At 52.2% G+C, this 16,880-nt stretch overlaps 1 long non-coding RNA gene across 1 annotated transcript in view; it reads right to left on the bottom strand.

The window, feature by feature from the left end:
• LOC138834312 (uncharacterized) overlaps positions 1 to 1,678 on the bottom strand; it is a 6,379-nt gene extending 4,701 nt beyond the window's left edge. The window contains exon 1 of the long non-coding RNA XR_011374056.1: positions 1,473 to 1,678. This is a non-coding gene — a long non-coding RNA (uncharacterized lncRNA). The remainder of the gene's footprint in view (positions 1 to 1,472) is intronic.
• Positions 1,679 to 16,880: the final 15,202 nt, after the last annotated feature.

Raw genomic sequence — 16,880 nt, 5'->3', positions numbered from 1 at the left:
TGGATGGATGGATAGATGGGTGGATGGGTGGATGGATGGATGGGTGGATAGATGGATGGGTGGATGGATGGATAGGTGGACGGATGGGTGGATGGATGGATGGGTGGATCAGAGGGTGGATGGGTGGATGGATGGATGGATGGATGGATGGGTGAATAGATGGGTGGATGGATAGGTGGATGGGTGGGTGGATGGATGGGTGGATGGATGTTGATTAAATATGGGTGGGATTAACATTTTCACACTTGAGTGACTTGGAACCAAGTCCTGACCTCAATGGAGTAGGTCAAGCTCTGTCTCTGTCTCTGTCTGTCTGTCTGTCTGTGTCTTCTTCTGTCTGTCTCTGTCTTTGTCTGTCTCCTCTGTCAGTCTGTCTGTTGGTCTGCGTGTCTCTACCTGTCCATGTCTGTGTCTGTCTGTCTTTGTCTCTCTGTCTCTGTCTGTCTCCTCTGTCAGTCTGTCTGTGTCTCGTTCTCTCTTTCTTTGTCTGTCTGTCTGTGTCTGTCAGTCTACTTCTGTCTCTGTCTTTCTGTCTGTCTGTCTCGTCTGTGTCTGCCTGTTGGTCTGCCTGTCCATGTCTGTCTCACTGTCTGTCTGTCTCTGTCTCATTCTGTCTTTGTCTGTCTCGGTCTGTCTGTCTGTCATCAGTGTACTTCTGACTTCTGTGTCTGTCTGTCTCTTTGTCTCTCTGTTTCTGTCTCCTGTGTTTGTCTGGGTCTCGTTCTGTCTTTCTTTGTCTGCCTGTGTCAGTATCTGTCTGTCTGTGTGTCTGTCTGTCTGTGTCTCTCTGTCATTCTCTGTCTGTCTTTCGTGTCTGTCTGTCATTCTCTGTGTCTGTCTGTCTTTCTCTGTGTCTGTGTCTGTCTCTGCCTATGTCTGTCTGTCCATCTGTCTGTGTCTCTCTCTGTGTCCATCTGTGTGTCTGTCTCTGTCTGTCTTTGTCCCAGTGTCTGTCTGTCTTGCTCTATGTCTGTCCGTCTCTGTCTGTCGGCCTGTGTCTGTCTCTCTCTGTCATTCCCTGTCTGTCTGGCTCTGCCTCTGTCTGTCTGTCTCTCTGTCTGTCATTCTGTGTCTGTCTGTCTATGCCTGCCCATGTCTCTGTCTTCTCTGTGTCTGTCTGTGTCCATCTATCTGTCTGTGTCTCTCTGTGTCCATCTGTGTGTCTGTCTCTGTCCCAGTGTCTGTCTGACTCTGTTTCACTGTCCCTGTGTCTGTCAGTCTGTCTCTGGGAACCGCGCATGCTTGTTGCAGGGCAGCGCAGCCCAATCCCGCGCATGCGCAGATCCGTACCTCACAGAGCCCGGGGAGCACACGCATGCGTGTTCCTGCTCGGCGGGGGGGGGGCGGGGGGGGAGGGACGGGGCGTGCTGGCTCATGCATGCGCGGTACAGCGCGGAGGACCTCCCCCCCCAGGTGGCACGCATGCGCAGTACCAACCAGACCAACCGAGGGAATCCCACGCATGCACGCACCACACGCTCGGCCCAGACGGTGCCGGACGACTCAACCAGTGCGCATGCGCAATGCGGACGGAACCTCGATCCTCCGGAGTCCCCTAGGCACCTCCCGGCGGACTCACGCTGTGCGCATGCGCAACTCGACCCTCCAGGGTCCGCTCTGCGCCTCCCTGCCGATTCAACCTGTGCGCATGCGCCGTGGGTCCACACGCGGGAGGGCAGTGGGAACAAGCAGCCAAGGGACACGCATGCGCAGCGCTCCGCCGGGAGAGCTAGGCCCCTCCCTGCTGACGAACCCTGTGCGCATGCGCATTGGCGCAGGCTGGCTCAGCCCCTCCCAGCTGCCTAACCCTGTGCGTAAGCGCAATGGCGCTCCGCCAGGCCGGCTCAGCCTGTCCCCGCTGAAGAACACTCTGCGCATGCGCAATGGCTCTCCGCTGGGAGCGTTCGGCCCCTTCCCCGCTAACCCTATGTGCATGCGCAGTGGCGCTCCGCCGAGAGCACGAGCATGCGCGCCCGCGTCTTGGCGCCGGCTGATGACATCGATGCGACGGCGCCGGCGGCCGCGCCCGGAAATACAGCCGTGGCGGGGCCGCGGAGCGTCGCCGCCGCCGCCGCCATGGCCACCACTATGCCGTCCGGATCCGGAAGCGGAAGCGGAAGCGCGCAGGAACCCCGAGGACGCCGACCCGGGCGGCCCCCGGGTCACCTTCGGTGCGTGGAGGCCTCCAGGACGAGGCGCCTTTAAGAGGCGGGGACGCTGGAGGGCGTGGCTTTCTGATGGGCGTGGCGTCGCGGTGGGCGTGGCCTGCAGGGCGTGGAGCTGACAGGAGAGTCAGTGGGGGGCGTGGCCTGGAACAGAGGCCATTGGGCCGCTGGGGTTTGGGGGCGTGGCCTGGAAAGACGCCATTGGGCAGCTGGACGTAATGCCATTGGTCGGCTGGGCTGGGGGGCGTGGCTTGGAAGTAAGGCCATTGGGCCGCTGGGCCTAGGGGGCATGGCCTGGCAGGAACTAGGCTATTGAGGGTCCTGGCTTTGGGGGTATGGCTTGGAAGTAAGGCCATTGGGCGGCTGGTCCTGGAGGGGCGTGGCCTGGCAACAGTGATGCTATTGTGTAGTCTGGCTTTGAGGGCGTGGCCTGGGCATGCTGCCATTGGATGGCTGGCCTGGGGGGCGTGGCCTGGCAGGAACCAGGCCGTTGGGTGCCCTGGCTTTGGGGACTTAGCACCCACCACCTCCCCATGGTGACTCAGGGACTGAGCACCCAGCACCTCTCCATGGTGACCCAGGGCAGGGACTGAGCACCCAGCACCTCCCCATGGTGACCCAAAGTGGGGACTCAGCACCCAGCACCTCACCATAGTGACTCAGGATGGGGACTGAGCACCCAGCACCTCCCCATGGTGACCCAGGATGGGCAATAAGCCCCCAGTACCTGCCCATGGTGACCCAGGACCAAGACTAAGCACCCAGCACCTCCCCATGGTGACCTAGGGCCAGGACTAAGCACCCAGCACCTCCCCATGGTAACCCAGGATGGGGGCTAAGCACCCAGCAACTCCCCATGGTGACCCAGGGCCAGGTCTAAGCACCCAGCACCTCCCCATGGTGACCCAGGGCCAGGACTAAGTACCCAGCACCTCCCCATGATGACTCAGGGGAGGGACTGAGCACCCAGCACCTCCCCATGATTACCCAGGGACTGAGCACCCAGCACCTCCCCATGGTGACCCAATGTGGGGACTAAGCACCCAGCACCTTCCCATAGTGACTCAGGATGGGGACTGAGCACCCAGCACCTCCCCATAGTGATTCAGGATGGGGACTGAGCACCTAGCACCTCCCTATGGTGCCCCAGATCCAGGAGTAAGTACCCAGCACTTCCCCATGGTGACCAAGGGCAGGGACTAAGCACCCAGCACCTCCCCATGGTGACCCAGGACCAGGACTAAGCACCCATCACCTCCCCATGGTGACCCAGGGCCAGGACTAAGCACCCAGCATTATCCCATGAATACCCAGGGCTGGGACTAAGCACCTAGCACTATCCCAGGGTGACCCGGGGCCAGGACTAAGCACCCAGCACCTCCCCATGGTGACCCAGAGTGGGGACTAAGCATCCAGCACCTTCCCATAGTGACTCACAATATCCCCCAAGCACCCAGCACCATCCCATAATGACCCAAGACAGGAACTAAGCACCCAGCACCTCCCCAGGATGATCCCCAAGCACCCAGCACCACCCCATAGTAACCCAGGGCTGGGACTAAGCACCCAACACCTCATCATAGTGACCTAGGATGATTCCCAAGCACCCAGCACCATCCCATGACAACCCAGGGCTGGGACTAAGCAACCAGCACCTCCTCAGAGTAACCCAGGACCAGGACTAAGCACCCAGCACCATCCTATGATGACCCAGGGCTGGGACTAAGCACCCAGCACCTCCCCATGGTGACCCAGGGGAGGTACTGAGAACCTAGCACCATCCCATGATGACCCAGGACAGGGACTAAGCAACCAGCACCTCCTCAGAGTAACCCAGAACTGGAACTAAGCACCCAGCACCACCACCTGGGGAACAAGGACTGAGCCTAAGCATTCAGCACCTCTCCATGGAGACCGAGGATAGGAACTAAGCACCCAGCACCTCCCCATGGTGACCCAGGAACGGGACTTCACACCCAGCACCTCCCTACTGTTTACATGAGTCAGGTACCAAGCACCCAGCACCTGCCTATTACTAACTCAGGACAGGTACCAAGCACCCAGCACTTCCCCACAGGGACTCTGGATAATCAGCAAGCACCTAGCACCTCACGTGTGTGTCCTTTCCCTCCCCCTGACCCCATCCCAGGTTCTCCACGTGGCGCGATGACCGCTGGTTGTACAGGATGATGGACTATGTGCCTGGTGGCCAACTCCTCAGCTACCTGTGCGCCCGCCAAGATCCTGTGCGCACTGGCCTACCTGCAGGTGAGCGGACCAGCAATGATGGGGGCCGCCCATCCATCCATCCATCCATCCACCCATCCATCCACCCATCGATCCTCCATCCATCCACCCACCCATCCATCCATCCACTCATCCATCCATCCACCCATCCACCCATCCACTCATCCATCCATCCATCCACCCACCCATCCATCCACCCATCCATCCACCATCCATCCATCCAGAAAGTTCCAGAAAGTTCTCCCAAGGTTCCAGAAGGTCCCAGAAAGCTCCAGGTTTCAGAATAACTCAGCACATTCCCCAGGCAGGTGATCCCTCCACCCAGACACACCCCAACCCTCCCACCCCCCTTCCTTGGCCCAGGAATGATTTTGGAGGGGAGGGGGGAGGGAAGGAGGGTATTGATGATATTGGTATTGGTGTTGGTATTGATACTGATCCTCTCATGGTCTATTGATGATAGGTTTTCCCAGGGGATCTGTTTGATCTAAGGACTTGAGACGCTTCCAGGACAACCCATGGAAGGTTCTAGAAAGAAGCCAGGGCTGGGGCTGGTTTCTATTTCCTCCCCACCCCCCCATTCTCCCCAACATCTGGGACCCAGTTGCGTTCATCCCTTGGGATTCTCCTCCATGGGAGAAGTTGAGGATGGATGATGACATCACCCCTTCCCATGATCCTTTGCGGTGACTGGTCCAGGGTCCCTTGACTATTCTTGTTGTTGTTGTTGTTGTTGTTGATTTATTATGATGATTAGCTCATGTGCATGGTCTTGTCTTTCCCTTCCCCCCTCCCCAACCAAGCTTCTAGAAGCTTCTGGAACAAATTGCTGATGGATTTCCTGTGTGTGTGTCAGACTCAACCAGAAACCAGCCAATGGCTTCCTCTTCTCAACGCCTGGAAATCTGCCCAACACTTCCTGGAAGGGGGGAGGGGGAGGGGGAATGGAGGAAATGAATAATGAATGAATGAATTCCCTCCTTCCTTCCCTCCTTCCAATCCTTCCTTCCCTCCATCCTTTCTTCCTTCCTTCCCTCCTTCCTTCCTTCCTTCCTTCCTTCCTTCCTTCCCTCCTTCCTTCCTTCCTTCCTTCCTTCCTTCCTTCCTTCCTTCCTTCCTTCCTCCTTCCTTCCTCCTTCCTTCCCTTCTTCCTTCCTTCCTTCCCTCCTTCCTTCCTTCCTTCCTTCCCTCCTTCCCTCCTTCCTTTCTTCATTCCTTCCCTCCTTCCTTCCTTCCTTCCTTCGTTCCCTCCACTCCTTCCTTCCTTCCTTCCCTCCTTCCTTTATTCCCTCCACTTCTTCCCTCCTTCCTTCCTTCCTTCCCTCCTTCTCTCCTTCCTTCTTATGTCTTTCTGTCTGTCTCTGTGAGTCTCTGTATTTCTGTCTCTGTCTGTCTCTGTGTCTCTTTCTGTTTTGCAGTCTGTTTGTCTGTCACTCTGTCTCTGTCCATTTGTCTCTATGTCTCTGTGTGTCTGTCTCTGTATCTGTCTGTCTGTCTCTGTCTGTCTGTCTCTGCCTCTGTTCATCTGTCTGTCTGGCTAGCTATGTCTGTCTCTGTCTCTTTCTGTCTCTGTCTGTCTGTCTGTCTGTCTGTCTCTGACTCCATTTTTCTGTCTGTTTCTGTTTGTGTCTGTTCATCTGTCTCTGTGTGTCTGTCTGTCTGTCTCTGTGTTTCTCTGTATTTTTCTGTGTCTGTCTCTGTCTGTTCGTCTGTCGGTCTCTCTGTGTGTCTGTCTGTCTTCATCTGTCTGTCTCTGTGTGTCTCAATCTCTATCTGTCTCTGTCCGTTTGTCTCTCTGTCTATGTCTCACTCTGTATTTGTCTCTGTCTGTCTGTCCATCCGTCTGTCTGTCTCTGACTCCTTTTTTCTCTTTTACCGTTTCTCTGTCTCTATGGTTCTGTCTGTACGTCTGTCTGTCCCTGTCTGACTCTGTCTCTCTGTGTCTGTCCATTTGTCTGTCTCTCTGTCTGCCTCTGTCTGTCCATTTGTCTGTCCATCTGTCTCTGTCTGTTTCTCTGTCTATTTCTCTGTCTGTCTGTCTGTCTGTCTGTCTCTGTTCATCTGTCTCTCTGTGTCTGTCTGTCTGTCTGTCTGTCTATCTCTATTTCTGTCTGTCTCTATTTCTCTTTGTGACTTTCTGTCTGTCTGTTTCTCCGTCGGTCTGTTTATCTCTGTGTCTGTCTGTCTGTCTCTATGTCCATTTGTGTCTTTGTCTGTGTCTGTCTGTCTCTGGTTATCTGTCTGTGTCTGTCTGTCTCTCTGTCCATTTGTCTGTCTCTGTCTGTGTCTGTCTGTCTGTCTCTCTGTCTCTTTCTGGGTCTGTCTGTCTGTCTCTGACTCCATTTTTCTGTGTTTGTGTCTGTGTCTCTGTCTGTTTGTCCCTGTATCTGTGTGTTTGTCTGTCTGTCTCTGTCTTTCTCTATCTGTGTGTCATTCTCTCTCTGTGTCTGACTGTCTCTGTTCATCTGTCTCTCTGTGTTTCTCTCTATATATTTGTCTCTGTCTCTTTGTCTATCTGTCTGTCCCTGTCTGTGTGTCTCTCGGTCTCTATTTGTCTCTTTGTCTATCTCTATGTCCATGTCTGTCTCTGTATGTCTGTCTCTGTTCATCTGTCTCTCTGTGTCTGTCTGTCTGTATCTCTCTGCCTATCGCTCTGTGTCTATTTTTCTGTTTCTGTCTGTGTGTCTGTCCGTGTTCATCTACCTCTCTGTGTGTCTGTCTGTCTCTTGTGTTTCTCTGTATTTGTCTCTGTCTCTCTGTGTCCATCTGTCTGTCTATGTCTGTGAGACTGTCTGTCTGTGTTCATCTGTCTCTCTCTGTCTGTTTGTCTCTGTCTCTGTCTGTCCATCTGTCATTCTCTGTGTCCGTCTGTCTCTGTATCTGTTTGTCTCTATCTGTGTCTGTCTGTCTCTGTGTCTGTCTCTCTGTCCATGTCTGTCTCTGTTCATCTCTCTCTCTCTGTCTCTGTGTCTGTCTGTCTCTCTCTGTCTCTGTCTGTCTGTCTCTATATTTATCTGTCTGTATCTCTGTGTGTCTCTGTCTGTCTGTCTCTATATTTGTCTGTATCTCTCTGTCTGTCTGTCTGTGTCTGTCTGTCTATTTTTCTCTCTCTGTCTGTGTCTGTCCCTGTTCATCTGCCTCCCTGTGTGTCTGTCTGTCTCTTGTGTTTCTCTGTATTTGTGTCTGTCTCTCCATCTCTGTCTGTGTGTCTCTCTGTGTCTCTGTCTCTCTCTGTTTATCTGTTTCTGTCTGTGTTTTGTCTCTCTGTCTCTGTCTGTCCATCTGTCATTCTCTCTGTCTGTCTCTGTCTCTCTGAGTCTGTCTGTCTGTTCATCTCTCTCTGTGTCTGTCTGTCTGTCTCTCTGTCTCTGTCTGTCTGTCTATATTTGTATGTCTGTATCTCTCTGTCTGTCTCTCTGTGTCTGTCTATTTTTCCCTCTCTGTCTGTCTGTGTGTCTGTCCCTGTTTATCTGCCTGTCTGTGTGTCTGTCTGTCTCTGTCTCTCTGTCTCTCTCTGTCTATCTGTGTGTCTGTCTGTGTGTCTGTCTCTGACTCCATTCCTCTGTCTTTCTGGCTGCGTTTCCTCTCTGTCTGTCTGTCTGTCTATCCCCCCTCCTCCCCCGCCCCCCCACACCCCCTCTTTCTCAGCTCTGTGCCCCCCAGCCCACAGGTCTGGCCTTTTCCCCTTCCTCTCCCCTCCTCCTCCTCCTCCTCCTCCTCCTCCTCCGCCTCCTCTTCCTCCTCCTCCTCCTCCTCCTCCTCCTCCTCTCTCTTTCCTTCCAGAACTTTCTCTTCGGCCATTTCTCCCTCCCCCTCCCCAGCATCCCCCCCTTCCCCGCCTGGCCTGGTGGGGGGATTCATGGTCTCCCCATCCCCCTCTCATCGACCCCCACCCCCTCTTTTTCTTCCCTGATTCCCCTCCCTCCATTTCCCACTGACACCCCCCCTCAGCCCAGGCTGTGTGGGGCGGAGCTGAGGCTCAGGCCACAGCGTGGCGGGGTGGGGACATCTGGGCCTGGGCGGATAAAAGAGGAGCCCGCAAGCTGTGCTGTGCTGTCTGGAGATACAGGACAGAGAGACAGACAGACAGACAGACCAGGTGAGGGGGCCTGGACGAGGGGTGGAGGGGGGTGAGGGGATCTTGGGGTACAGGGGATCCTGGGAGGGGGGAAAGGGGGAGGTGTAGGGATTTGGGGGTTCTGGGGGTCAAGGAGGAGAGGTTAGGGGTCAGGGAGATGCAGGGGGAAACATGGTCAATCCTGGGGTTCCCAGGACCCCAAAGTTCATTGGGGGGAAAGCACAAGGATTCCTGGGAAGAGGGGGTCAAAGGCCCAGAGAGCAAAGGTCCTGGGGTGCAGCCAGCAAAGGAGTTCAAAGGTCAAGGAGGGGGGAGACAGGTCAGGGGAGGGCGGACACCTGGGACATGGGCAAGATTAGGGAGCCAAGGTCCTGGGGTGCAAAGTTCAGGGGTGAGGGAGTCAGGAAGAGGGGGAATGGGAAGTTCAGGGGTGCAGGGATCAGAGGTCACCAATCTGGGGGGTGAGGGAGGGCATCTGTCACGGGGGTCCTGGGTCCTAGGTTCCCCCAAGTTCAGAGGGGAAAAGCCCAGGGAGCAAAGGTCCTGGGGTGCAGAGTTCAGGGGGTGCAGGGGTCACAGGTCACAGGAATCTGGGGTACCAGGGTCCCAGGTCCCAGAGGTAATGGAAAACCCACCTTAGGGGTGCAGGGTGTCATGGTCCTCCTCTTCCTCCTCCTCCTCTTTCTCCTGTCCTCCTCCTCTTTCTCTTCTTCCTTCTCCTCTTCCTCTCTTCCTCCTCCTCTTCCTCCTCCTCCTCTTCCTCCCCATCCATCCATCCATCCACCCATCCATCCATCTACCCATCCATCCACCCATCTATCCATCCACCCATCCTCCCATCCATCCATCCATCCATCCACCCATCCATCCATCCACCCACCCATCCACCCATCCATCCATCCATCCACCCACCCACCCACCCATCCACCCATCCACCCATCCACCCACCCATCCACCCATCCACCCATCCATCCACCCATCCATCCATCCACCACCCATCCATCCATCCATCCATCTGCCCCTCCACCCATCCATCCACCCATCCATCCATCCACCCATCCATCCACCCATCCATCCATCCACCCACCCACCTATCCATCCATCCACCCATTCATCCATCCATGAAGCCACGCCCCCTGTGGCTGGTCCAACCCATTCTCTTCCTCCTCCTTTTCCTCCTCTTCTTCCTCCTCCTCCTCCTTTTCTTCCTCCTCATTGTTATTACTATTATTCTCATCATAGTTATTATTATTACTGTTATTGACATTGTTGTTTTTACTATCATGGTTGTTACTGTTATTGTTAATATGATGGTTATGATCATCATTATTGTCATGGTTATTACTATTATGGGTATTGTGGTTATTATTGTTATTGTTGTCATGATGTTTGGGTTATTGTTATGATTGTTATTGTTGTTATTGTTACTATGGTGATGGTTATTATTATGGTTAATGCTATTGTTGTCATGATGGTTATTATTGTTATTGTTGTTGTCATTGTTATTATTATAGTTATTATTGTTGCCATGGTTATTACTATTATGGGTATTATGGTTATTATTGTTATCGTTGTTATTATTGTCATTGTTATTGATATTATAGTTGTTATTGTTGTCATGGTTATTATTGTCATTGCTATTGTTATTATAGTTATTATTATTGTCACAATGGTTATTGTTATTGTTGTTCTTGTTACTGTGGTGGTGACGGTCATTGGCATATTCTTCGCCAAGCCTTCCTTGTTGCTCAGGAGGCTGAGATCTGGAGGATCGTGGTTCAAAGCCACCTCCACCCCCTCTCCCCACCCCCCCCAGGACCAACCGAGAGACCCGGATCTCCAGTGAACCCCCCAACCTGGAAAGGTAGGTGAGGAGCTCCGGCCCCGCGTTCGCGTCCCGGGGAGGGGGGGCTGATGGAGGTGGGAGGAAGAGGAGGAGGAGGAGGAGGAGGGTGATGGGTGATAGGAAGCCAGGGGGAAATGGGGTGCTGAGTACTTAGTACTTAGTCCTGGGGAGGGGGGAGGGGGGATGGACAATGACAGAAACAGACAGACAGACAGAAGAGACACACAGACAGATGTAGACACACAGACAGACAGACAGACACAGACATGACACAGAGAGAGAGAGAGACACAGACAAACAGACAGACCAAGATGTGCAGACAGACAGGGAGAGACAGAGACAGGACAGACAGACACACAGACAACCATACAGACATACAGAGACACAGAGACTGAGAGAGAGACAGAGACAGAAGAGACAGACAGGCACAGACAGTCAAACTGAGCCAGGACAGATAGACAGAGACACAGAGACAGGAAGAGACAGATGGACACAGGCACAGACAGAGACAGAGACAGAGAGACAGAGATGGACGTGAGAGAAACTGGCACAGACAGACACAGAGAGACAGACAGACAGACAGACAAAGAGACAGAAGAGAGACAGACAGGGAGAGACAGATGCACCGAGACAGATAGACATAGAGACAGACATACAGAGGCACAGAGAGACGGGCAGACAGACACAGACAGACAGACAAATGACAGATGGAGAGAGGCAAAAGAGACAGACAGAGACAGGAAGATAGAGACAGACAGACAGACAGACACAGACAGACTAATATGAGACAGACAGATGTAGACATGGAGACAGGGAGAGACCGACAGAGGTAAATGGACAGACACAAGAGACAGACAGATGTTAACAGAGACAGACAGGAAGACACAGAGACAGAACAGACAGACAGAAGAGACACACAGACAGATGTAGACACAGAGACGGACAGACAGAGAGAGACACACACAGACGAAGATGTGCAGACAGACAGGGAGAGACAGACAGAGACAGGACAGACAGACAGAGACACACAGACAGAGACACAGACAGACAGAGACACAGACAGACAGACAGGGAAAGACAGATGGCAGAAACAGAAGAGACAGACAGGCACAGACAGACAAACTGAGCCAGGACAGATAGACAGAGACACAGAGACAGGAAGAGACAGACAGACACAGGCACAGACAGAGACAGAACAGACAGACAGAGATGGACATGAGAGAAACCGGCACAGACAGACACAGAGAGACAGACAGACAGAAAAGACAGAGAGAAGTGACAGATGGAGAGAGGTAGAAGAGACAGACAGACAGAGACAAGAAACAGACAGACAGCTGTAGACACAGAGACAGGAAGGGAGATGAACAGACATGGAGAGACAGCAATAGACAGAGATAGACACAAGCACAGAGAGACAGACAGAGACAAGAGACAGACACAGAGACGGACACAGACAGAGACAAACAGACAGAGACAGAACAGACTGACAGACAGACAGATGGAGACAGGGAGAGACCGACAGAGGTAGACAGACAGACAGACTGAGACACAGATGTGAACACAGAGACTGACAGGAAGAGACAGAGACAGGACAGACACAAGAGACAGAACAGACACAGACAGACAGACAGACAGACAGAGATAAGAGACAGACAGACTCAGAGACAGACAGAGAGAGACAGATGGACAGACACAGAACAGATAGACACAGGGGCAGACTGACTGACAGAAGAGTCAGACACAGACTGAGACAGACAGACATCAACATACAGACAGACATGAGACAGAGACAGACAGACAGACAGAGACAGAGACAAGTGACAGATGGAGAGAGACAGAAGAGACAGAACCAAGAAGACAGAGACAGACAGACAGAGAGACCAATGGACAGATAACAGACAGAGACAGAGAGGCAGACAGACAGAGACAGACAGAGAGAGACATGGAGACAGGGGGAGACCAACAGAGATAGACGGACAGACAGACAGACAGATAGGGAGAGACAGATGGATAGAGACAGACAGACACAGACAGAGACAGAGAGACAGAGACAGAGAAAAGACAGATGGACAGAGACAGGAAGACAGACACAGACAGAACAGACAGACAGACAGAGGCGGATGTGACAGAAACAGGCACAGACGGATTGAAAGACACAAGAGACAGACATATGAATACAGAGACATACAGGAAGAGATAGAGATAGAACAGACAGACAGACAACAGAAGAGCAGACTGATGTAGTTACAGAGACGGAAAGACAGACACAGACATGAGACAGAGAGAGACACACAGACAAACGAAGATGTACAGACAGACAGAGACACACAGAACACACACACACAGAGACACAGAGACAGACAGATGGACAGAGACAGAAGAGACACAGACAGAGAGACACAGACAGACATGAGCCAGAGACACAGACATGACTGACAGACAGACGGAGACAGTTAGACAGAATCAGAAGAGACAGACAGGCACAGACAGACAAACTGAGCCAGGACAGATAGACAGACATAGACACAGAGACAGGAAGAGACAGACAGACACAGGTACAGACAGACAGAGAGACAGACAAAGAGAAGAGACAAAAGACAGACAGACAGACAAACAGATGTACACAAAGAGACATACAGGGAGAGACAGATGCACCGAGACAGACAGACAAAGAGAACAGACAGACACAGGCACAGAGAGACGGACAGACAGAGAGAGACAAGTGACAGATGGAGAGAGACAGATGAGACAGACAGACAGACAGAGAACACAGACAGATGTAGACACAGAGACAGACAGGAAGAGACAGAGAGACAGAGACAGACATGTAGACACAGAGAGAAGAAACAGACTCAGACAGACAGACAGACAGAGGACACAGATGTAGACACAGAGACAGACAAGAAGAGACAGACAGTCAGAGACAGACATGTAGACACAGAGATAGAGAAGAAACAGACAGACGCAGGCACAGACAGACAGATGGGCAGACACAGAGGAGACAGATGGACAAACAGACACAGATAGAGACAAGTGACAGATGGACAGAGACAAGAGTCATACAGACAGACAGAGACAAAAGACAGACAAGTACAGACAGAAGAGAAAAGAGACAAACAGACACAGACAGGAAGACAGAAGGGGACAGACAGACAGACTGAGACAGAAGAAACCGACACAGGTACAGAAAGACAGACTGAGAAGAGACAGACAGACACAGAGAGACAGAGGCATGAGAGCCAATGGACAGACAAGAGACAGAAGAGACACAGACAGACAGACATATACACAGAGACAAAGACATGAGACAGGCAGACAGATGGAGACACAGAGACAGACGGACAGAGGGAACAGACACAGACTGACAGACATGAGACTGATGGACAGACAAGAGACAGACACAGAGATGAGAGACAGAGCCAGACGGAGACACAGACACAGACAGGGAGAGATAGATGGACAGACAGAACAGACAGACAGACAGATGGAGACAGGGAGAGACCGACAGAGGTAGACGGACAGACAGACAGACTGAGACAGACAGGAAGAGACAGAGATAGAATAGACAGACAGACACAAGAGACAGACAGAGACAGAACAGAAACAAACAGAGATAAGAGACAGACAGACAGGGAGACAGACAGACACAGGCAGACACAGAGACAGAGAGACAGATGGACAGACACAGAACAGATAGACGCAGGGGCAGACAGACCGACAGAGAGAAGAGTCAGATACAGACAGACAGACAGACAGACGTCAACACAGAAACAGACATGAGACAGAGACAGACAGACGCAAGTGACAGATGGAGAGAGGCAGAAGAGACAGACAGACGAGCCAGGAAGACAGAAACAGACAGACAGACAGACAGACAGACAGACAGACAGACAGACAGACAGAGGACACAGATGTAGACACAGAGACAGACAGACAGACACAGATTGAGACAGAAGAGACCCAGACAGACAGACAGACAGATGTACACACAGAGACACACAGGAAGAGAAACGGATAGAGACAGACACAGGCATAGACAGACAGACATAGAGACAAGAGACAGATGGACAGAGACAGAAGAGACAAAGAGACAGACAGGCACAGTCACAGACAGACAAACTCAGCCAGGACAGATAGACAGACATAGACACAGAGACAGGAAGAGACGGACGGACACAGGCACAGACAGACAGAGACAGAACAGACAGACAGACAGACAGACAGAGATGGATGTGAGAGAAACTGGCACAGACAGACACAGAGAGACAGACAGACAAAGAGAAGAGACAGAAGAGACAGACAGGGACAGACAGACAGATGTACACACAGAGACAGACAGGGAGAGACAGATGCACAGAGACAGATAGACAAAGACAAGAGACAGACAGACAGACACAGACAAAGACAAGTGACAGATGGAGAGAGACAGACGAGACAGACAGATGGAGCCAGGAAGACAAAGACAGACAGACAGAGGACACAGACAGATGTAGAGACAGTGACAGGAAGAGACAGACGGACACAGGGACAGACAGACAGAGACAGGTACAGACAGACAGATAGAAGAGACAGACATGTAGACACAGAGACAGAGAAGAAACAGACTCAGACAGACAGACGCAGGCACAGACAGACAGATGGGCAGACAGAGGAGACAGATGGACAGACAGACAGACACAGAGACAGGCAGGAAGGGAGATGGACAGACACGGAGAGACAGACAGACAGAGACAGAGACAGACAGGAAGAGACACAGACAGATAGACAGAGACAGGAAGACAGACAGACAGACAGAACAGAGATAGACACAGGCACAGAGAGACAGACAGACAGAGACAAGAGACAGACTGGGACAGACAGACTGAGACAGAAGAGACACCAAGACAGATAGACATAGACAGACGGACAGACAGAAACAAAAGACACACAGAGACAGACTGAGACAGAAGAGATCCAGACAGACAGATGTACAAACACAGACAGACAGGAAGAGAGTCGGACAGAGACAGAGACAAGAGACAGATGGACAGAGACAGACAGACATGAGACTGGTAGACAGACACAGGGAGAGACAGAGATAACAGACAGACAGACGTCAACACAGACAGACAGAGACAAAAGACAGAGACAAACAGAGATGTGGAGACAGACAGATGTCAACACAGACAGTGATGGAACAGACAGACAGACAAGATCGATGGACAGACAAGAGACAGAGATAGAGAAACCCAGACAGACAGACGGAGATGTACAGACAGATGGAGACACAGAGATAGACAGGGAAAGACAGAACAGACAGACAGAGTGACATGAGACCAATGGACAGATAACAGACAGAGACAGAGAGACACAGACAGAGACAGACAGACAGACAGAAACACAGAGACAGGGAGAGACTGACAGAGGTAGATGGACAGAGACAGGCAGATGTCAACACAGACAGAACAGACAGACAGAGATAAGAGACAGAGACAGACACAGAGACAGACAGAGACACAGACAGACAGACACAGACAGACAGACAGACAGGGACACAGACAGACAGATACAGACAGACAGAGATAAGAGACAGACAGAGGGAGACAGACATAAGAGACAGACACAGACAGACAGACACAGAAGCAGACAGGGAGTGACAGACCAGACAGACAGACATGAGACCAATGGACAGATAACAGACAGAGACAGAAAGGCAGACAGACAGACAGATAAGAGACAGACAGACAGATGTCAACACAGAGACAGACAGACACAGACAAAGACAGAGAGATAGACATGGAGAGACAGATGGACAGAGACAGACAGACAGAGCAGGTCTTCCCGGTCTCTTTTTCCTTGTGTCTCTCGACTTCCTGATCATATTCCTGTTGGTTGGTGTTTTCCTTCTTCCTCTTCTGTCTCCTCTTCCTATTCCATCTTCTCTTCCATCTCCTCTTCTTCTTCCATTTCCTCTTCCTCTTCCATCTCCTCTTCCGTCTCCTCTTCCATCTCCTCTTCCATCTCCTCTTCCGTCTCCTCTTCCCTCTTCTCTTCCTCTTCCGTCTCCTCTTCCATCTTCTCTTCTGTCTCCTCTTTCTCTTCCATCTCCTCTTCCTCTTCCGTCTCCTCTTCTGTCTCCTCTTCTGTCTCCTCTTCCATCTCCTCTTCTGTCTCCTCTTCCGTCTCCTCTTCCATCTCCTCTTCCATCTCCTCTTCCTCTTCCATCTCCTCTTCCTCTTCCATCTCCTCTTCCTCTCCTCTTCCATCTCCTCTTCCTCTCCTCTTCCTCTTCCATCTCCTCTTCCTCTCCTCTTCCTCTTCCATCTCCTCTTCGATCTCCTCTTCCTCTTCCATCTCCTCTTCCTCTCCTCTTCCTCTTCCATCTCCTCTTCCATCTCCTCTTCCTCTTCCGTCTCCTCTTCCTCTTCCGTCTCCCCTTCTGTCTCCTCTTCCTCTTCCATCTCCTCTTCCGTTTCCTCTTCCATCTGCCCTTCCGTCTCCTCTTCCTCTTCCATCTCCTCTTCTGTCTCCTCTTCCTCTTCTGTCTCCTCTTCCATCTCCTCTT

This window comes from Dipodomys merriami, unplaced genomic scaffold (assembly GCF_024711535.1).
Source record: "Dipodomys merriami isolate MVZ:Mamm:240054 unplaced genomic scaffold, mDipMer1.0.p SCAF_211, whole genome shotgun sequence".
In the NCBI taxonomy this organism is placed as follows: Eukaryota; Metazoa; Chordata; class Mammalia; order Rodentia; family Heteromyidae; genus Dipodomys; species Dipodomys merriami.
The sequence above is the reverse complement of the archived record's forward strand: the minus strand, read 5'-3'. Positions and strand labels throughout refer to the sequence as shown.